Below are 24088 nucleotides of genomic sequence, written 5' to 3' on the forward strand. Positions count from 1 at the left end.
CAACATTATTGCTATCTACTGAAGATAGCAAAAGTAAAGTGTGTCTCTAATTACAGGACAGAATACTTTATGTCTTGTTAGTTGGTAGATACTCTAATATTGCTATCTACTGAAGATAGCAAATTGTATTCTAGCTATAGTGCAGCGTACTTTGTCTTCTTGGTAGATACTTTAATCAACATCATATTGCTATCTACTGAAGATCACAAAGTGTATCCCTAGTTACTTTGCATTATAATTTATGTCTTCTTGGTTGATATTTTAATCAATAACCTTTTGCTATCTACTGAAACTAGCGAAGGGTATTCCTAGTTAAATTGCAGAATACTTTATGTCTTAAGATTGATAAAGGTTCTTGTTCAGATCCAATAAAATGATACTACTCACTCAGAAATATTTCAATTCCTATCAGGAATCTTGTTCACTCTGGTACTGGTGTTTCTAGGTGTTTTTAGAACCGGCAACACTTTATGTCTTCTTGGTAGATACTTTAATCAACAACCTATTGGTATCTACTGAAGATAGCAAAGTGTATTCTTAATTATAGTGCAGAATACTTTGTCTTCTTAGTAGATACTTTGATAAACAACCTTTTGCTATCTACTGAAGATAGCAAAGTGTATACCTAATCTTAGTGCAGAATAATTTGTCTTCTTGGTAAATACTTTAATCAACAATCTATTGCTATCTACTGAAGATAGCAAAGTGTATAGTGCAGAATACTTTGCGTCTTCCTGGTAAATACTTTAATCAACAACCTATTGTTATCGACTGAAGATAACAAAGGGTATCCTTTGTTATTTTGCAGCATACTTAATGTCTTCTTGGTAGATACTTTAATCAACAGCCTATTGCTATCTACTGCCGAAAGCAAAGTGTACTCCTATAGTTACAGTGAAGCATACTTTATGTCTTCTTGGTAGATATCTTAATCAATAACCTATTGCTATCTACGTAAGATAGTAAAGTGTATTCCTAGTTATAGTGCAGAATACTTAGTCTTCTTGGTAGATACTTTAACAAGCAGCATATTGCTATCTACTTAAGATAGCAATGTAAAGTATATCTCTAATTACAGGACAGAATACTTTATGTCTTCTTGGTTGGTAGATACTCTAATCAACAACATTATTGCTATCTACTGAAGATAGCAAAAGTAAAGTGTGTCTCTAATTACAGGACAGAATACTTTATGTCTTGTTAGTTGGTAGATACTCTAATATTGCTATCTACTGAAGATAGCAAATTGTATTCCTAGCTATAGTGCAGCGTACTTTGTCTTCTTGGTAGATACTTTAATCAACATCATATTGCTATCTACTGAAGATCACAAAGTGTATCCCTAGTTACTTTGCATTATAATTTATGTCTTCTTGGTTGATATTTTAATCAATAACCTTTTGCTATCTACTGAAACTAGCGAAGGGTATTCCTAGTTAAATTGCAGAATACTTTATGTCTTAAGATTGATAAAGGTTCTTGTTCAGATCCAATAAAATGATACTACTCACTCAGAAATATTTCAATTCCTATCAGGAATCTTGTTCACTCTGGTACTGGTGTTTCTAGGTGTTTTTAGAACCGGCAACACTTTATGTCTTCTTGGTAGATACTTTAATCAACAACCTATTGGTATCTACTGAAGATAGCAAAGTGTATTCTTAATTATAGTGCAGAATACTTTGTCTTCTTAGTAGATACTTTGATAAACAACCTTTTGCTATCTACTGAAGATAGCAAAGTGTATACCTAATCTTAGTGCAGAATAATTTGTCTTCTTGGTAAATACTTTAATCAACAACCTATTGTTATCTACTAAGATAGCAAAGTGTATCACTAATTATAGTGCAGAATGCTTTATGTCTTCTTGGCTTTATGTCTACTTTAGTCAACAACATATTGTTATCTACTGAAGATAGCAAATTGTATTCGTAGTTACAGTGCAGAATACTCTATGTGTTCTTGGTTGGTAGATACTCTAATCAACAACCTATTGCTATCTACTGAAGATAGCAAAGTGTATCCCTAGATAAAGTGCAGCATACGTTATGTATTCTTGGTAGGCATTTCTATTTACGGAAGATAGCAAAATGTACAGTGCAGCATACTTTATGCCAAAGTGCACCCCTTTCTTAAATAGCAGCGTATATACTCTATGCTTTCTTGCTAGCAGTTTTGGCCCATGCCATCTACTGAAGACAGCAAAGTGTTCAATGCAATGGTGCATCATAATAAAAGCCTGTTTATCATGCCTCTTCCTATAACTGTTTAAATTATTGGCTGATTGCTATCTACTAAAGTTGGCAAAGTATATGTAGGCCTGAAGGGAATTACTTGGCTCGATGCCAATTACAGCACTGTTTCATTCATTGATACTATAAACATGACCAAATGTCTTTTAGATTTGGACTTCGTATCTGGCTTATGACAGCTTTGATTTTTGTGCATGCGATCTGCTGAAGGTATATTTTAAAGTAATTGCAATCTAAATGTATTGTGTATACATGTCCCCTCTTTTTCAGAACCTGAAGTAATATTGTTTCACATTACAAAAAGCACATAGACTAGTAGTCTTGGTAGTAGTGGTAATGCACTCAGACAAGTTCAACGATGCGACGTGCGGGTGTCTCGTCAAGGCACCCAATCTAGTCACATTATTTGACTCGTGAGCACTGCTCCAGCTTCATCAAAATCGCGGAGTGGAAACCGAGCTGAAAAGTACAGTACGTAAAATATCGAACTCAAACAGGCGGCTGCTCGAATAAGATTGGCACTTAGATCATCAAGACATGCGCAATTTTGAAGTTTACTTACTGACTGACTGGTAAATTGGATGATATTTGCGGCGGCGGGCGGCGCTAAACTGATGCCTGGAAATTGTGGACGCCTTCATCTGGTTGGCCACACTTTGCATTCACAGTTGGCAAGCGATACCACGGTGATTGTATATTGAATATCAAACAACAGGGAATATCTTAATATTATACAACAGGTAAGGAATCTTCGTTAAGTTTTGTGATGAAAAGTCTGCCAAGTGTATTTACAATTTGTTAGTTTTTGTAAGCTTTCATTTGTTCAAGTACGTACACTTCGTTCCCCTCCTTTTGATGAGAGGTCAAAATGCTTGATTAATATGATATCAAATAAACTTTATTATCGGCAGCAGGCCTCATCGGCAGGCTGAAATTCTGAATTTAGGGTCGGGTAGGGTGGTGATTCGGTTAGTACTCATGTACTAGGATTTATACCATTGGCGTAGATCCCGGGGGGATGGGGGGATTTATCCCCCCCAATATTTTGCCAGGGGGATGATCCATACAATCATCCCCCACAATGTTGACGCCTGTACCCGGTATATGGGTTTCCAATCAAATTAACCCTATATTTGGCCATTTCAACCTAAAAAGTGCTAAATTTTTCGCGCTCTGCGCGAATTTATTCAACTTTTGTACAATATTTCACCAGTTTAGCTTTAATATTGCAAAATTTTTCGCAAGACTTTGCGCCATTTTGTACTCATAACCTTATTTTGTCGCCAAAAGGTGCTGACTTCAAGAAATTTTTTCTAACCCCATCCCCCCAATGGCGAAAAGAAATCTACGCCACTGATTTATACGTTTTCCTCATTTATGCCAATTAATAGTTTGCCAGGTCGATCAGAATCAATTGGAAAGAAAACTCTTTTTAATTGCTGCTTTGCTTGGTTATATGGCAAACCCTGGGGGAAAACCTGTAGCTCTATTCCATCTACATCATCATTTATACCCTACCCAACTACACCAGCATCACATGTCTGAGGTGTAGTGTTGAGTTATGAGTGCGGGCAGTGGTGGTGCCACAGGGGGGGATGCCTCAGTCAGAACTCTTGCCCCCACCCCCAGTTTGAAAATTTCCACTTTTTGCAGCAGTTTTGCACAAAATTTGTTGATTCCCTCCTGAAATTCACTTTGCCCCTCAATGGCCCCTGAAAAATCCTGACGCTGCCACTGAGTGGGAGGGATAGTTGTTCACGTCCAACTTGGTTTGTTGGCACAGACATTGACTTACCATACCGATATCTTTTTAATGGAATACTACTTGTTGCATGACAGACACCCATATGATAAAGGACAAGACGGTGGGATGTTTCTTACTAGAGGAGGGGGCACTAAGGCTGATTGAGGGTTTGGCCTACTGGATGTTTATGGCAATTTTCAATATTATTTTATATATTTTCTCATCAATGGCCATGGGTAGCCAGATATAGCTCAGGTGTTCCAGTATAAGCTAGTATATGTTTATCAAGGCACTCTTTTGATTGGAAAGTAAACCCCTTCCCCTACCCTTGTCTAGTTATTTACTTGAATATTTATCAACCAGTATCACTCACTCCTCCTCTGTACTCTGGTTCCATGGACAGGGCTCAAAATACACGAGCTATTAAAGGTAATGTGTCCCCAAATTTCATAAAATGACCCTTGTGAAAAATGGCAAAAAGTACATACGAGGGATATACTTATCTTGAATGTGTTCAAAATATTTTGTTCCTGAATTCAGTATTGATGTTAACACTTTTTTGCAGGTTTGCCATAAGGGTAGGGCCTACTGACAAACAACCCTTTTACACATGCACATATGCTCTACATGGTTGACTTCATGTGATTTGATATTGCAACCAGCGAAATATGCACCTGCGTTACTACTGAACTTGAAGTGCACCAAACTATAGAGAGCTTGCCATTTTTTTGTGTTTTCTAATTTTTCTAACACCTGTGCTGTCAAGGTATATATTAATACCAAAGTTGAATCACTTTCTTTAAAAATTTTTAATATTTCATTTATTCTTTTTATTTTGCACATAACTCACATGATTTATATTTCAGTCCCTATTTATAAATCCACAGTTTTCTTGATCCGTACAAGATATATGCTCAGATGTATTTAAACTTGTCTGCTTAAAAGGGCATTTTGTGATCCACAGCCTCATCCCCCCCCCCCCCACAATTTTTTCCATTTTTATACCACTGGAAACCTCTGGCTACATAATGTTTATGTAACAAAAATTCTGCAGATTAGTTTGTTTAGCAAAAATATCGTCAAATTTGAATTGCATTATGGTATACCAGAACGAAATTACAACACTGGCCAACGGGGCAGTGTAATACACATGATCATGCATAACTCACAAACGCAAAATCGGAATCAACTGACATTTTGGGAATAAGCTTTTTTCATGGATATCTGCTGAAAAATGTCATAAAAATGGATGCTAGGATCACAAAATCCTCCTTTACTTTGCACTGGCTGCTGCATATTTTAAAAAGTGTGTATATTGTATATAGTTGAAAAAAATGTGTACCATATGTGACAAAGGAGATTAATATATTTTTCTATCACTGATCTCCCATAAAATCACATACAAATTCTCTTTTACTTCCTTTTTAAAATAATATTTTGAAAACTATGTTCTTCAAACAGCTATTCATCAACAGCTTAGAGAATATACAGGTTTTGTAATTTAGTCAACACAAGAACAAATGTGTGAAGGAAGAATGTTTGAAATAATCAAAAAGATATGACTGTATTTCACCACATATCATGTTGGTTGCAATTGCATGATTATTCAAGAAATCATAATATTGGTTATCTTAGGCTCACATTTTGACAAATGTAACACCCAAACCTAGCTGTTGAAATGTTCTAATGCAAGAGATTTAAAGCTGAATCCAGTTGATTTCTGTTACTTTATGCAATATTGGGTTACCACTGAATACCACACAAACTCACTGCAGCTGAACATTTGTGCATAAATCTATCACAGAAATAACAAGAATCATGTTTGCTTTTTTGTTGATTTTCAGAAAATCTTATTCAGAAGAGAAGTTGCTCCATCATACCTATGACCTGAACTTTTTGAAAGATTGGACACTGACTTTTAATCCATGATTACATCTCATACTTGTAGTTTAATTCTTTAAGGAAATGTGACATGCTGGGCCACCAGTCTCCTTTATTGATAATCTGCAAGTTGTTGTTTTGCTTGCTATCTTCTGAAGATAGCAAGTGAATGTGTAGTATTACTACATTGTATTAGAAGCAGTGACAGATACTGACTGATAACTTCTGATAAGAAAAAGAAGTAAAAAGTGAAAAGAGTCTTCAATCATAACTGCTACTTTGTCTGAGGATTGCCATTTGGATCTTCCAAGCTGCTGGACAAGTCATTTATATGGTATCACTTTATTTTTATGCCAAGCAAGAGAATTGTAATGTTACATCTATATAAGAATGAACTGATATCAGTATAAAGAGACGAGTAAGGGAAAACTGAGGAGAAGACCTCTTTACTCATACCAAGTACTATCTTTGATTAAACTTGAGATTATCATCCATCCATCCATCCATCTATCTATTGGTATGAATCCATCAGGCAAGATGTATAGAAGACGTACAACTTGTCTACTAGTTGTCTATCTTCTTATATTCAACACTCAAGTAGTAGTGTTTGCTGCCGATAACACCACTATGACCACCGAATTCAAACTTGTGAATGCGACTTCAATGTCGGCCTCAGTATGATTACTCTGGTGGTGAGAAAAATGCCCAGATTATTGTACCTGTTTTCGAATCGAAAAGGATTTGCGTGTGACATGCACTGGAGAGGATATTAAGTCAGTGGAACAGCTGGACCTGCCTAATCGCACCTCAAGTTTGTAAGTAGATTATACACAAAAATTGTGTTTAGTTTCTTTTTAAATTGTGTTAATTTTGATTGATACTCATTGATTCCGTTGTCTGTGTGTATCATTTGTTTCACCTGAAATTTGGAAGTGACGTCAGTGCGTTTATGCGGTTGCGCCTCAAGTGTGCTGACAAATCGCCAGTTTGTATATGCTCTGCGGAATTAGGATAGTGTGTCCATTCAACTGCGATGTTAGAGTAATACGCACATAAACTGCAGGTGAAACAAGATTACTATAGCTATATATGGTAAATGTTAGTATGTTTTAAACATAATTATATATAAACAACAATATTAACAAATTTGTTCGATTACGGTTAAAAGATTTTAGACAAGTTTGAAGTCAAGGAAGAATTCATCCAACTTTATCTGAAATTATTTTCAATGGGAAGATTATAAATTGTGTTAAAAATTGACTGAACCACACACAAGGAAAGTAGATAACAAATCAAACAAATTAAGTCGTCTGTCACAAAAATCCATATTTCACGAAACACAATTCCAATTGTTTTTAACGTAATTATGCATGTTATTGCAAATCTTCGCAATTGGGCAAGAATTCGAAGAAAATCAAAACTTATTAATTTTCTTGATTGCATCACAAATTATTACTCTCTTGTGGTACGTAGACCTCCCACACTAAAACTTCAGCTACCATAAATTCTTGTGAAAGTCACTTCTACTAATTAATTGTCAGATCAAGCATCACCCATAATCATGGCATATGTATATCATAAATCTACAGACTTGTGAAGGACCATGAGACTAATAAAGCATGTCGTTAGTATTCACCCAGGGCTAATTATGTTGTTATCAAGTTGACAGCAATGAAACATGAGATCAATAATGTTCTTTCATAGTTGACAATTGATTTGACAGGAGTTGCAGACTATATACGGACTACGCTATTGAGTTGCAAACCGCCTATTCAGCTTATAACCTAGATGACCCACTTTATAACTTCAGTTTCAATAACGCACAATAACACTTTTTCTTGAAATAAACTCTGGACAAAATCCTTGCTGATATAGCCATGCAATCCCTGCAATTTCTGGAACTGTTTAGTCAGTTTTAGTGATGTACATGAGGCATTTATCTGTAATATGTTTTTTGTGTGTGTCTTTTTATCATTATGAACATTTGTCATAAATTTGATATTGCTATCACAACTTCAAGTTTCCTCCCCACAGTATGACATTCACTGTACGGATATTGCAACATGGCCGTACGATTATGTTGAAACATAATCCAAGTCTTTTTTTTTAGTGTGCTGTCACTGATATTCTCCCATTTTATTCATGTGCTGTTCTCTAGCCATACCCTAAAAACTGAATCTATACTAGCGCGTACTATTAACATAACACTATTCTTCATCCTAACCCTAACCCTAAAATTCCTAACCTAAACCTGTAAACACAAAATCCTAAACATGTTAATGATGAACATGCTCTGAATCATTTAAGTCAATACTGTGGACCAAATGTCAAGAGTGTGAAATGACAGACTGTTTTCCCAGTGTCTTTTACGGCCCTAACGTACATCAGCAACATGTTGCTTTACATAACATCTTGTAATGGTACCATAGTCAGAAACATGCCCACAGTCTTGCCCATGGGTTGAATGGTGGCTTCTGTTTCACTCACATCTTGCTGTTTGCAATAGTCACATTATATCTGGCTACCAGTACTGTAACACTGTGTGACACTTTCTGGCATGATTTGAGAGCTCACCATTTCGAAAAATGATTAGTTGTTAAATTGTTCATTTGATAAAACACACATTTGGAAGAATATTCGTCCAACTATACACACCACTAGAATTTCTGAACATTATTACAAATGCAAATAAATGTTAGATTAAATTTCTCAGGGGCCCTAATGACATTAAGATGAAGATGGCAGTCCATTGCTTCAATCTGAAATAAATTGCACTCTTAAGTGCTAAGGATTTAAAAGTCATTATGGCATGCACTTAACTGTAAATGCTCAAATCTCTTTTGGCACCTCATAGTATTGCATGCTGCTAAGAGTATTAAGTGTCTCCTTTGTCTTAAGATGGTTACCAGGTGCACAACCTGGGCAATAATGCTGCAGCTAACATTATAATGAAAGCTTACAGGGGAAACTGGGGAATGTTTGCCCTATTTTTTTCTGACTAGTCTAGCAATGTTACTTTTAAGGTTAGAAGGGGCCTGATTGGCCCATGTGAAATGTCTTGGCTACATACGACCCTAATCTCAGGACTAAGATAGCAGCAGAGTAAAGCAAACAAACAAATTTGTGAAGTGGGGCAGGTTCGCCCATACTGGGGCGGGTTCGCACCTGATTTAAAAAAGGTTAAAATATTGCATAACAATAACATGCAAACATTTAGTAAAGGGTATATTGGGCAGTCATTCTCTTCCCAGGAGTTACTAAATTTATAGGATGGGTATAATGTAAGCTAATATAGGGGTCCAAAGTGAACGAACACATGATTTATTTACAACTTTGTGCAGAGATTATGGTTTAGGACATAACAATGGTATGAGAAATACCAGTACCACTTAACTTTTTAAATAAACATGCTTGCCAGTAGTTTTACCTTGTTTGAAACTTGTCCTTCCCGGGAGTCCGCATGGGAAAAAACACAGGGCGACTTGCTCCTTCACATACAGGGCAGACCAGCCCCAATGGTAATTTTTTTCTTTACCTTTTGTTATGTCTACTAAACTCAAAATGTTGATCTTTTAATTGTATAATGTGTTGGGCAAATCATTCACCTTCCGAATTAATATATGAACAAAAACCATCTCTGCAGTGTCTTGAGATTATTACAATATTACTTACCTTTTTTGATGCTAATTTCTGTGGCGAGATGTTTCAGACTTTCTTGTTTTCTTGGGTACTTAGCTGTGCATGTGATGTGTGCCAGCTAATTACATCATCATGGTACTTTCCCAGCAGCCATGAGATCATAAGCATGTGGTGGGTGGACTTGCCCCTGAGGGGGGACAGTCTCTGGTCACCCCTATTTATATCTGTAGCATCATTTTCATTTGCAATTAGATGAAAATAAGAGAATGACTATCATTTACAAATAATTTTTCAGTTGTCAAGTTCATAATGACTAAAGAGATATTGGGGGAATCAATGTCTATGAAAATTACAGAAACTGGAGTGATATGGAGTTATCTATGTAATAGTCCATTGGCTTCCTGGAGACAGTATCGTCCATGTTAGACACACATGCGATCAAAGGCGGTGTATCTGTAAGGTGCTGTCACTTCACGTCACTATACACGGACACTACTGTCTCGAGGAAGCCAAATGGACTATTATAATGTACACTGTGACTTCAACTGAAGTGGATCTTCATGTAGAAGTGTACTAGCATCTACTAGCATAATTAAAGGAACAAACTGTAACCATATCACCACCAAATCTATCATGCATCATATAATAAAGTCAATTCACATTTTATTTAGTTTGTGCAATGTGTACATTGCTTAGTACTGAAGATATAAATTGCTATCTACTGAAGATTGCAGAAATATAACAATTTCCAGTTTATTGCATGCATGTTAAGAAATTAAGTTCTGATACTTGAGTTGATTTTGATTATTTAGTGCATGCCAGCTTTGTAATGAAGGTCTAATTGTAGTGTCACTTGAGAAAAGTCATAAAAATTAACATGTAGACTAGACAAGGGTTTAGCATCGGAATGATTTATTTCTTGGGTTGTCTTGGATATTTTCAAGTACACCCTTACATGTGTATTTACTGTGTAAATCTGAAGATGGAATGCATTGAAAATATGCAGCATTCTTAATTTAGATGATCTATTTTGCCATTATAATCTTCTCATTGAAACATATAACGAATACTTGTAATGATTCAAGTACAGTAGTGTCATTGGGATATTCCAATTGAAATCCATACACCCTTTGCTGAAGACATTACCTTAATCTCCCACATAGGGGGGTGTAGATTTCAAATGGATTTTGAAGTTTAGGTACCATTTAGGTATTGCATTTGAAATTCACACTCCCTGTGTCTTCCATAAGGGGCGTATGGATTTCAACTGGAATAGCCCATTTTGCTGCTGGCTAGACAAGAAGTGAACATGAGAGAATGAAAAACTGACACCACCAAGGGAAATGCGATATGAGCAATCCAATTGTGACTCAAGTCTGGTATAGTTTAATTTCCTTGCAAGCTTCATTAAAATGCATCAAATGGTTATCAAGAACAAGTAAAAATGGTGTAATTGTGCTTGGCACAGCATGACAATATTGAAATATGATCAAATATACTAAGATATAGAACAAGACAACAATCTAAGATATTATTGGATTATGTGATTCAGTTTCAACATTACAATCCAAAATAAAATGAGCAAATCTATTTCTGTTTGACATAATTCTCCAGATAATGACATTTCCAATATTTATTGTTTATTTGTGGGAATATTTATATTGTAATTCTGATTCACTGAGATTTATGGATTATAGAGTAAATTAAGCAAATAGGTCACAAAACAATGTATGGTAAAGATATTGACAGACAACAGAAGACATTTCAAGTTACGTAAGTGGGTGGATATTGAGCCACAGAGGCAGCATACCTTTATTAAAAAGATGATATTGTTATCCAGGTAAAGATCAGATCAAGAATGTTTCCTCTATGTTGTTTGCCTTGGGCATAAAGGTAGATAAAGAGGAAAAACGATATTAAGAAAATCAAGAATCATTTAAGCTTATGATGGTATTGTTGAGCCACAAAGTCCCTCAAGGAGGAGTATTAGGGAGGAGGTTGAGTGGGTGTTTTTAATACTGAGATGAAGAATTCACTTGTTTACTATCTAATGCTTTTCACCTGTATGTTTTATGTTACCAAAATTGTTTTTCTGTTTTCCTAAATTTATTCCGAAGGCTATTTTAAGAACATGAACTTGTATTAGGCATATTTGTACTATATTTTTTACATCTTTTTCATAGGAATTCAAAGCTTAAAAATATTGAAACTTTCTATACATACATGAAATTTTAGATCTGATTTTGAGCAAAACTTAACATACAAATGGAAAGCTATGATTTGTTACCTGAAGGTGGATCAGGCGTATGTCACTTCATGTCTCTACCCTAGGGGTCTACTAATACAGGCTAGGTTAGGAACAGCCTCTTAGCTGCCAATATTGGCTTTCTTGTGTTGCATATTAGGTGAAAGTTTGTTTGGAGTATGTATAGAGAATGATGTTAAAGTTTGTTTCCGGCTTAAAATGGTAGAGCACCATAAATCTCATCAGTATAGTTTGTGGTTGCAAGTAATTTAGGAGACTTTGAAGAAATGATTAATGGCGGATATTCTTGATGAAATGTCAAACTGAACAGTGTAATAAGGCCTGCATGTGTGAAATATTAATGGCTCTTACAAGTCTTGACAGCGAAACATCACTTGACGTGAGCTGCTGATACATCATCATTGCATAGCAAACTTGTATTCTTAGAAGGTCGTGATCATGCACTTGTTGCTCAAATTAATTTGAGATGACAGCGAAGTGTTTCATTCCTTTTTTTATTGTTGTTTAGTTTTTAACAACATGAAAAGTATCATAGTGAGCAGGAACAACAAGTATAATTTAGCAAAATAATAATCAAACAAAATATTACTAAAGTTGATTTACAGGTATGAACCGATTTGCCATTTAAATCCTTATGTTATTTATTGTTTAAATACCCAATGTTTTCAGCTATAACTTTGCTTTTGTATACATTGCATTACATCTAATTAAAAGTTCTTGATCATGATGCAAACGATTGACTCTTCACATAATTTTCCTTGATCGTTGTTGTGGCAAGAATATTAGAATTGCTTAATGAAGTACTCATTTAATTTATCTAAACTTCACCACTGGTGCACAATAAAGGTCTGTGATCCAACAAACACATTCAATAAAATAAAGCAAATTTTATTACTTCAATATGTCTGTTCTAGTGGAACCAATTAGTAGGTTGTAAGTTCCTGATTTATCACATGTTGTAAATTTGGTACCATTCATCTCCTACATCTATGAACCATCAATTCCATTTTGTCTGACACAATAATTAACTAACTGTTACGTTCCACCATAAGTTCCACTGAAGCATTTGTGATTGATTGAATGCTTCTAGTGGTGTCTGCAGGCTTTCAAAAGTGGAGGGGGGGGCACAGGACTTGATTCCCCTTGATTTCCCAAATTTTACCTCAAATGTGTGAATTTCCCCTGACTTACCAACAATAGTGGGGGTAGCCTCCCTTTGCACTCTCCACTAAATGCTTCTACTATTATTATTAACAAGACATGTTTTCAAAATTGTTTGAATGAGAGTACATTTCGGATTTTCGTCAACAATAATTCACAATTTAGAGTGAATGAGTTGTTTGTTAGAAAGTGATGTTTGAGATATTGCTGAAAAATGTGTGCTGTTGCTATTACATTTGATTGCAATCTGTAGTACATGATAATATTATGTCAGAAACTACAAGTCCAATATTCTACTTCACAATGTCCCGTTTTGGAAATAGGCAAGCAGGAATAATGGAACTTTCAGCATGACAAATGGCCTAAAGCTGTGAAATGGTTAAGAATATTATATACCATAATATGAAGATAGATCTGGCTACACAGTGGAGACATTTGTATGATCTGTTTTGCTCAAAGACAATACAAGGAGATTAGGATGGGATGCTTAATGCGTTGTTTGTCACTTTATATACATTTTCAGTCTGCATTATTTTATTATGATTGCATATTAAACATGGTTTAAAGTGCTGAAACTTTGTTGAATCTGGACACATGGTTCTTGAGATATTTTGTTGATGTTGAATACAAAATAAGTCCAACACTATTGACCATATCTGATATTGATTTGAGCTACAAATAACTAACCTAGATTGACATGTCTTGTACATTCATTCATTCATTTCATTTTGAAAGATCATTTGAAAGTTTCTCCATGTACTACGATTTGAAGCCAAAATGGTAATGGCATCTGGCAGTAAAATGTTGTCAAAGTCCCCTAACAGTTTTTGCACATACAACAAGTAAGATGTTTTTTTGCCTTCCAGGTCTTCTTTTACCATGTAATGGGGTGTAGATAGCATATCTTCTGCATGGTTCATCTTCCTGCATCCTCAGGATATGTCCCAGGAATCATAGTTGTCGTGATTTGACAGAGTTGATAAGAGGCACGGTGTTGGTGATGGTATAGATCCTTTCATTACTAACATGGTCAGTGCGCTTGATGTTCCGCATTATCCTGCAACATGATGTACCAAAAGTGTTGATCTTATTTTCCATGTCAGTAGATATCACCCAGGACTCACAGCCATAGAGCAATACTATAACACAAGTTTTTGTTGCAACAGTGATTGTTGGACTTCTCCACAGATGCATACCATGCAAAAGCCTTCAGCCAGGAGAGGTCAAAGGTGCTAGAGCCCATAATGGAACCAAGATATTTAAAATCGGTGACATACTTGATGGGTTCTTCAGATACTTGGAGTGGTGGCTGTGGGTTGCAGTTGATGGTCATGTACTCTGTTTTATAAACACTGATGATGAGACCCAGGCTTGTGGACACAACCCTCATTATTGCCATGTCCTTCTGTGGTGACATAGTGTTTGCATTAAAAACATTTTTAGTACACTACACTTTCTGTGTTTTTCCTTATTGAAATGTGTATCTTCCCAAAGGAAAAGCATCTATTCAGGTCAGTGTTTTGGTTGTGAAGACTCAGAATATTTTGCTAATATCTGAAATTTCTAATTTTGGAAATTTATGTATGTATTATTTTTTAACATGTAAAAGAAATTGTGTTTTTTTTAAAATTATAAAGGTTAAGCACTTTGGTCAGTACTATAAATAATGAATTACATCAATAGGTTAAAGAACCATTTCGTATTAGCAAGTAAGATTTTGGCAAAATATGTCATTTGATTTGGTCTCAACACTCAAATTATTGAAATAGTAGTATTTTGTCTGTCTCTAGTAAAGACAGCTGTGTGAATTAAAAAACTGAAGCAAAGTAGATGGTTTTTATCCCCATACACCCAAGGGACATAAAGGGGACACTTAAATAGCTGTAAGTTAGAACAGTTCACAAGAAACACTACTTTCGCTGGGTGGTGAATACGGTCGCAATCAAAGAAAGGGTGTGATCCACGATTGTAAGAGCCCAATACGTAACAAAATCCCAGTACGTATCAATTTGATACGTATTGGGCTCAACCTCTTCTACCTAGAACAAAAAGTGGCAAAAAATAATTCATCCCGCCTAATACGTAACAAAACTAAAATTTGATTAAAATTACTTTATTCATACTCCCTCCCTCTGTAGTGGTTTTTGTTACGTATTGGGCTCTATACATTTTTTTGTTACGTATTGGGCTCCGGGTGTTTTTCAAGCAAATTATGGATATTATGTGCATGTGTTTTTATAGAAGTACTTTATATTGACCCAGTAACTCATTTTGAGTCTTTCTAGAACAAAATAATTGACAGTGTTTTATCTCTAGACTTGGAATTTATTTGTTACGTATTGGCCTCTGGTTATTTTGAAAGGACATTATCATGATTAAATGCATGTTTTTGTTATAGAATTACATTATATTGACTCAGTAAATCCTTTTGAGTAATTTTGAGTCTTTCTAGAAAAAAAAATTGACAGTGTTTTTTCTCTAGACTTAGAATTTTTTTGTTACGTATTGGGCTCTGGTCATTTTTAAAGCGAATTAGGGTTTTAGGTGCATGTTTTTGTTATAGAATTACTTTATATTGACTCAGTAAATCCTTTTGAGTCATTTTGAGTCTTTCTAGAAAAAAAAAATTGACAGTGTTTTTTCTTTAGACATAGAATTTTTTCTTGTTACGTATTGGGCTCTGGTTATTTTTAAAGCAAAATATGGTTATTAGTGCGTGTTTTTGTTATAGAATTACTTTATATTGACCCAGTAACTCATTTTGAGTCATGTGTGACTATTTCTAGAGTCATTTTGAGTATTTTTAGAACAAAATATTTGTCAGTGGTTTTCGGCTGGATTTTTTTGTTACGTATTGGGCTCTATACATTTTTATGCGTTTTGGAGGTTACACTGTCGGAAAAGCTCTTTTATCCGGATTTTTTCGCATATATGGAAATGACTTACCTCCGGTTAATATTTATGGAAGAAAGAAAACAATTCGAGTTGGTCTAATTTTTTGTTACGTATTGGGCTCTTTACATTTTTTATGCGTTTTGGAGGTTACACTGTCGGAAAAGCTCTTTTATCCGGATTTTTCGCATATATGGACATGACCTGACCTCCATTTAATATTTATCGAAGAAAGAAAAAAATTCGAGTGGGTCTAATTTTTTGTTACGTATTGGGCTCTATACATTCTTTATGCGTTACACGGTCGGTAAAGCTCTTTTATCCGGATTTTTCGCATATATGGACATGACCTGACCTCCAGTTAATATGTATAGAACAAAGAAGACAATTCGTGTTGGTTTAATTTTTTGTTACGTATTGGGCTCTTTGCATTTATTATGCGTTTTGGAGGTTACACTGTCGGAAAACCTCTTTTATCCGGATTTTTACGCATATATGGACATGATTTGACCTCCGGTTAATATTTATCGAAGAAAAAAAAAATTCGAGTGGGTCTAATATTTTGTTACATATTGGGCTCTATACATTTTTATGTGTTTTGGAGGTTACACTGTCGGTAAAGCTCTTTTATACGGATTTTTTCGCATATATGGACATGAACTGACCTCCAGTTAATATTTATCGAAGAAAGAAAAAAATTCGAGTGGGTCTAATTTATTGTTACGTATTGGGCTCTATACATTTTTAATGTGTTTTGGAGGTTACACTGTCGGTAAAGCTCTTTTATCCGGATTTTTTCGCATATATGGACATGAGCTGACCTCCAGTTAATATTTATCGAAGAAAGAAAAAAAAAATTCGAGTGGGTCTAATTTTTTGTTACGTATTGGGCTCTTTACAATTTTTATGCGTTTTGGAGGTTACACTGTCGGAAAAGCTCTTTTATCCGGATTTTTCGTGATATATGGACATGACATGACCTCCATTTAATATTTATCGAAGAAAGAACAAAATTCGAGTGGGTCTAATTTTTTGTTACGTATTGGGCTGTATACATTCTTTATGCGTTACACGGTCGGTAAAGCTCTTTTATCCGGATTTTTCGCATATATGGACATGACCTGACCTCCAGTTAATATTTATCGAACAAAGAAAAAAAAAAATCGAGTGGGTCTAATTTTGTGTTACGTATTGGGCTCTTTACATTTTTTATGCGTTTTGGAGGTTACACTGTCGGAAGAGCTCTTTTATCCGGATTTGTTCGCATATATGGACAAGACCTGACCTCCATTTAATATTTATCGAAGAAAGAAAAAAATTCGAGTGGGTCTAATTTTTTGTTACGATTGGGCTCTTTACATTCTTTATGCGTACACGGTCGGTAAAGCTCTTTTATCCGGATTTTTCGCATATATGGACATGACCTGACCTCCAGTTAATATTTATCGAACAAAGAAAAAAAAAATCGAGTGGGTCTAATTTTGTGTTACGCATTGGGCTCTTTACATTTTTTATGCGTTTTGGAGGTTACACTGTCGGAATAGCTCTTTTATCCGGATTTTTTCGCATATATGGACATGACCTGACCTCCATTTAATATTTATCGAAGAAAGAAAAAAATTCGAGTGGGTCTAATTTTTTGTTACGTATTGGGCTCTTTACATTCTTTATGCGTTACACGGTCGGTAAAGCTCTTTTATCCGGATTTTTCGCATATATGGACATGACCTGACCTCCAGTTAATATTTATCGAACAAAGATAACAATTGAGTGGGTCTAATTTTTGTTACGTATTGGGCTCTTTACATTTTTATGTGTTTTGGAGGTTACACTGTCGGAAGAGCTCTTTTATCCGGATTTTTTCGCATATATAGAAATGACTTGACCTCCGGTTCATATTTATCGAAGAAAGAAAACAATTCGAGTGGGTCTAATTTTTTGTTACGTATTGGGCTCTATACATTTTTATGTGTTTTGGAGGTTACACTGTCGGAAAAGCTCTTTTATCCGGATTTTTTCGCATATATGGAAATGACTTGACCTCAGGTTAATATTTATCGAAGAAAGAAAACAATTCGAGTGGGTCTAATTTTTTGTTACGTATTGGGCTCTATACATTTTTTATGTGTTTTGGAGGTTACACTGTCGGTAAAGCTCTTTTATCCGGATTTTTTCGCATATATGGACATGAGCTGACCTCCAGTTAATATTTATCGAAGAAAGAAAACAATTCGAGTGGGTCTAATTTTTTGTTACGTATTGGGCTCTATACATTTTGTATGTGTTTTGGAGGTTACACTGTCGGAAAAGCTCTTTTATCCGGATTTTTTCACATATATGGAAATGACTTGACCTCAGGTTAATATTTATCGAAGAAAGAAAACAATTCGAGTGGGTCTAATTTTTTGTTACGTATTGGGCTCTATACATTTTTTATGTGTTTTGGAGGTTACACTGTCGGTAAAGCTCTTTTATCCGGATTTGTTCGCATATATGGACATGACCTGACCTTCAATTAATATTTAAAGAAAAAAAAAAAAAATTCGAATGGGTCTAATTTTTTGTTACGTATTGGGCTCTATATACATTTTTTATGTGTTTTGGAGGTTACACTGTCGGTAAAACTCTTTTATCCGGATTTTTTCGCATATATGGACATGAGCTGACCTCCAGTTAATATTTATCGAAGAAAGAAAAAAATTCGAGTGGGTCTAATTTTTTTGTTACGTATTGGGCTCTATACATTTTTTATGTGTTTTGGAGGTTACACTGTCGGTAAAGCTCTTTTATCCGGATTTTTTCGCATATATGGACATGAGCTGACCTCCAGTTAATATTTATCGAAGAAAGAAAAAAATTCGAGTGGGTCTAATTTTTTGTTACGTATTGGGCTCTATACATTTTTATGTGTTTTGGAGGTTACACTGTCGGTAAAACTCTTTTATCCGGATTTTTTCGCATATATGGGCATGAGCTGACCTCCTGTTAATATTTATCGAAGAAAGAAAAAAATTCGAGTGGGTCTAATTTTCTTGTTACGTATTGGGCTCTATACATTTTTTATGTGTTTTGGAGGTTACACTGTCGGAAAGCTCTTTTATCCGGATTTTTTCGCATATATGGACATGAGCTGACCTCCAGTTAATATTTATCGAAGAAAGAAAAAAAATTCGAGTGGGTCTAATTTTTGTTACGTATTGGGCTCTTTACATTTTTTATGCGTTTTGGAGGTTACACTGTCGGAAAAGCTCTTTTATCCGGATTTTTTCGCATATATGGACATGACCTGACCTCCATTTAATATTTATCGAAGAAAGAACAAAATTCGAGTGGGTCTAATTTTTTGTTACGTATTGGGCTGTATACATTCTTTATGCGTTACACGGTCACTAAAGCTCTTTTATCCGGATTTTTCGCATATATGGACATGACCTGACCTCCAGTTAATATTTATCGAACAAAGAAAAAAAATCGAGTGGGTCTAATTTTGTGTTACGCATTGGGCTCTTTACATTTTTTATGCGTTTTGGAGGTTACACTGTCGGAATAGCTCTTTTATCCGGATTTTTTCGCATATATAGAAATGACTTGACCTCCGGTTAATATTTATCAAGAAAGAAAACAATTCGAGTGGGTCTAATTTTTTGTTACGTATTGGGCTCTATACATTTTTTATGTGTTTTGGAGGTTACACTGTCGGAAAAGCTCTTTTATCCGGATTTTTTCGCATATATGGAAATGACTTGACCTCAGGTTAATATTTATCGAAGAAAGAAAACAATTCGAGTGGGTCTAATTTTTTGTTACGTATTGGGCTCTATACATTTTTATGTGTTTTGGAGGTTACACTGTCGGTAAAGCTCTTTTATCCGGATTTTTTCGCATATATGGACATGAGCTGACCTCCAGTTAATATTTATCGAAGAAAGAAAACAATTCGAGTGGGTCTAATTTTTTGTTACGTATTGGGCTCTATACATTTTGTATGTGTTTTGGAGGTTACACTGTCGGAAAAGCTCTTTTATCCGGATTTTTTCACATATATGGAAATGACTTGACCTCAGGTTAATATTTATCGAAGAAAGAAAACAATTCGAGTGGGTCTAATTTTTTGTTACGTATTGGGCTCTATACATTTTTTATGTGTTTTGGAGGTTACACTGTCGGTAAAGCTCTTTTATCCGGATTTTTTCGCATATATGGACATGAGCTGACCTCCAGTTAATATTTATCGAAGAAAGAAAAAAATTCGAATGGGTCTAATTTTTTGTTACGTATTGGGCTCTATACATTTTTTATGTGTTTTGGAGGTTACACTGTCGGTAAAACTCTTTTATCCGGATTTTTTCGCATATATGGACATGAGCTGACCTCCAGTTAATATTTATCGAAGAAAGAAAAAAAATTCGAGTGGGTCTAATTTTTTGTTACGTATTGGGCTCTATACATTTTTTATGTGTTTTGGAGGTTACACTGTCGGTAAAGCTCTTTTATCCGGATTTTTTCGCATATATGGACATGAGCTGACCTCCAGTTAATATTTATCGAAGAAAGAAAAAAATTCGAGTGGGTCTAATTTTTTGTTACGTATTGGGCTCTATACATTTTTATGTGTTTTGGAGGTTACACTGTCGGTAAAACTCTTTTATCCGGATTTTTTTCGCATATATGGGCATGAGCTGACCTCCTGTTAATATTTATCGAAGAAAGAAAAAAATTCGAGTGGGTCTAATTTTTTTGTTACGTATTGGGCTCTATACATTTTTTATGTGTTTTGGAGGTTACACTGTCGGGAAAGCTCTTTTATCCGGATTTTTTCGCATATATGGACATGAGCTGACCTCCAGTTAATATTTATCGAAGAAAGAAAAAAAAAAATTCGAGTGGGTCTAATTTTTGTTACGTATTGGGCTCTTTACATTTTTTTATGCGTTTTGGAGGTTACACTGTCGGAAAAGCTCTTTTATCCGGATTTTTTCGCATATATGGACATGACCTGACCTCCATTTAATATTTATCGAAGAAAGAACAAAATTCGAGTGGGTCTAATTTTTTGTTACGTATTGGGCTGTATACATTCTTTATAAGCGTTACGGTCACTAAAGCTCTTTTATCCGGATTTTTCGTGATATATGGACATGACCTGACCTCCAGTTAATATTTATCGAACAAAGAAAAAAAAAATTCGAGTGGGTCTAATTTTTTGTTACGTATTGGGCTCTTTACATTTTTTATGCGTTTTGGAGGTTACACTGTCGGAAAAGCTCTTTTATCCGGATTTTTTCGCATATATGGACATGACCTGACCTCCATTTAATATTTATCGAAGAAAGAACAAAATTCGAGTGGGTCTAATTTTTTGTTACGTATTGGGCTGTATACATTCTTTATATGTTACACGGTCGGTAAAGCTCTTTTATCCGGATTTTTCGCATATATGGACATGACCTGACCTCCATTTAATATTTATCGAAGAAAGAACAAAATTCGAGTGGGTCTAATTTTTTGTTACGTATTGGGCTCTTTACATTCTTTATGCGCTACACGGTCGGTAAAGCTCTTTTCGCCGGATTTTTCGCATATATGGACATGACCTGACCTCCAGTTAATATTTATCGAACAAAGAAAAAAATTCGGAGGGGGTCTATTTTTTTGTTACGTATTGGGCTCTCTACATTTTTTATGTGTTTTGGAGGTTACACTGTTGGAAAAGCTCTTTTATCGGGATTTTTCGCATATATGGACATGACATGTTCTCCAGTTAATATTTATCGAAGAAAGAAAAAAATTCGAGTGGGTCTAATTTTTTGTTACGTATTGGGCTCTTTACATTTTTTATGCGTTTTGGAGGTTACACTGTCGGAAAAGCTCTTTTATCCGAATTTTTTCGCATATATGGACATGACCTGACCTCCATTTAATATTTATCGAAGAAAGAAAAAAATTCGAGTGGGTCTAATTTTTTGTTACGTATTGGGCTCTATACATCCTTTATGCGTTACACGGTCGGTAAAGCTCTTTTATCCGGATTTTTTCGCATATATGGACATGACCTGACCTCCAGTTAATATTTATCGAAGAAAGAAAAAAAAAAAGTGGGTCTAATTTTTTTGTTACGTATTGGGCTCTTTACATTTTTTTATGTGTTTTGGAGGTTACACTGTCGGAAAAGCTCTTTTATCCGGATTTTTTCGCTTATATGGAAATGACTTGACCTCCGGTTAATATTTATCGAAGAAAGAAAACAATTCGAGTGGGTCTAATTTTTTGTTACGTATTGGGCTCTTTACATTTTTATGCGTTTTGGAGGTTACACTGTCGTAAAAGCTCTTTTATCCGGATTTTTTCGCATATATGGACATGACCTGACCTCCAGTTAATATTTATAGAAGAAAGAAAAAAAATCGAGTGGGTCTAATTTTTTGTTACGTTATGCGTTTTGGAGGTTACACTGTCGGAAAAGTTCTTTTATCCGGATTTTTTTTCGCAATGAGTTACTTGATTTGATCTCTAATTAATATTTATTTATTGAAGAAACAGGAAGTACTGACTATTTCTTTTAAAGGCGCATATTGGAATGTCATCTTTCCCTGGGTAAGATCTGACACCAGGCCAGCCCATGGCCCGAGGGTAACATGAGTATGTTTGTTTTACCTTGAAGGCAAGGATAGTCTTGCAAATATGGGCTAACTTTCCCTAGGCCCTAGGAGTACAAGTTCACAGATTTTGTTATGTTATGCGTTTGGAGGTTTGCATGTCAAAAATGGGGTTTATAGGATTTTTTGGTTTCATGGTTCGACTTCATTTGATATCCCATTAATATTAATCATAGACAAAAATTATTCCATTTGTAGGTGTTAATGTAAAAAAATGGTTTTTTTCTGATATTTTTTAGAGGCGAAGGCGGCTGAAGCAATACCCGTGTAACAAATCGCTTGTTAAAACCATAGTGCAGTTATGTCCACGACAAATTCACCGTGACCTTTCCAACCATAAACCCGCTTAGTGAAGATTAAACCGAGATATGCAGTACTAAACCATTAAGCCTAATTTACATGGGGACTTTACCCTTGCCTACATAATAACCATAAATTTTATTTTGATGGATTACTTGCCCTGGCGATGCAATTTACATGGGGACATAGAGTCCAGCAATTATGACCTCAATCAACTATATCTGGGGCCCCCTATGTGACCTATAAAACCATAACCAGGTAAATACATAACAAAAGTGTGCATATGTCATCAACATACCAGAGAAAACTCTCTGGGAGTGTATACTGTCCTGAAAAAATAGCCCCGGTTCTCTTTTGAGGAAACTATAAAAGGTCAGAGGTCCAGGAGCCTTGCCTGGCAAAATTACCAATATACACGGGGACTCTCCCTTGCGGGAAATAAATTTCAAGCAATAGAGTCTCCATGTAAATAAGGCTTTATAGCCACGTGATAATATAAATCCAAGACCGCTACGGTCGACTAATCCAATCGATAATGACGCTATTGACATGTACGGGCGGAGCTCCACTGACCGAGTTTTGGGGTATTTTGCAATGGTTTGCTGTTATTTACTCATCAAGGTGGTCCCCCGTTATTATAAGGACTATGCTAATGATTTAAAGACTGACATGTAGAGAATGAACCATACTTGATTGACAGAAAGTACTAAGTTTGTACCTATTACGGTTTCGTGACACCCCTCTTCCAAATGCGACCAAGCCAGGGCGGTCCGGTGAAGCAAAATGTGCATTGGAATAACACGGGAGTTTGGATATAGATGGTAGGATTTCTTTCTCATACAAATGTATGGTCCCTCGTTATTGAAGCATGTACCGGGTTGAAAATTCAGAAATTTTGAAAAGAATAAGTAATTGAAACATAGAGCAAGTACTAAATCATAGCTTTTATACTTTTTGATATATGACACTAACTAGTTCATCTCCTATATCTACAACACAGCGCTACCAGTAGGGGTCAATTGCCTATTGTGATTGCCCCTGTGTTGTGTACATACATGTAGGCAACAATAACTGCATGATGCACCGAACAAACTTTGAGATGAGTGTTGTGTGAGATGTGTGCAGTCCCACACAGACTAGCCTACTCCGTGCCAAAAATCCATTCTTCTTTCCCTACAAATCAATATCAATGATTACACACACTGTCGGATCATGCGGCGATCTTTTGTGCGTAATTATAGAGGGCCAGGGGATTTACTTTATTTGAAGAAATCAAACAGCCCTAGAAATACAAATT

At 35.4% G+C, this 24088-nt stretch overlaps 1 protein-coding gene across 1 annotated transcript in view; it reads left to right on the top strand.

The window, feature by feature from the left end:
- The first annotated feature begins 2633 nt into the window (after positions 1-2633).
- LOC140152510 (follicle-stimulating hormone receptor-like) overlaps positions 2634-24088 on the top strand; it is a 459585-nt gene continuing 438130 nt past the window's right edge. The window contains exons 1-2 of the mRNA XM_072174850.1: positions 2634-2992; positions 5841-6692. The gene's annotated coding sequence lies outside the window, so the exon portion shown is untranslated. The remainder of the gene's footprint in view (positions 2993-5840; positions 6693-24088) is intronic.

This window comes from Amphiura filiformis, chromosome 5, assembly GCF_039555335.1.
Source record: "Amphiura filiformis chromosome 5, Afil_fr2py, whole genome shotgun sequence".
In the NCBI taxonomy this organism is placed as follows: Eukaryota; Metazoa; Echinodermata; class Ophiuroidea; order Amphilepidida; family Amphiuridae; genus Amphiura; species Amphiura filiformis.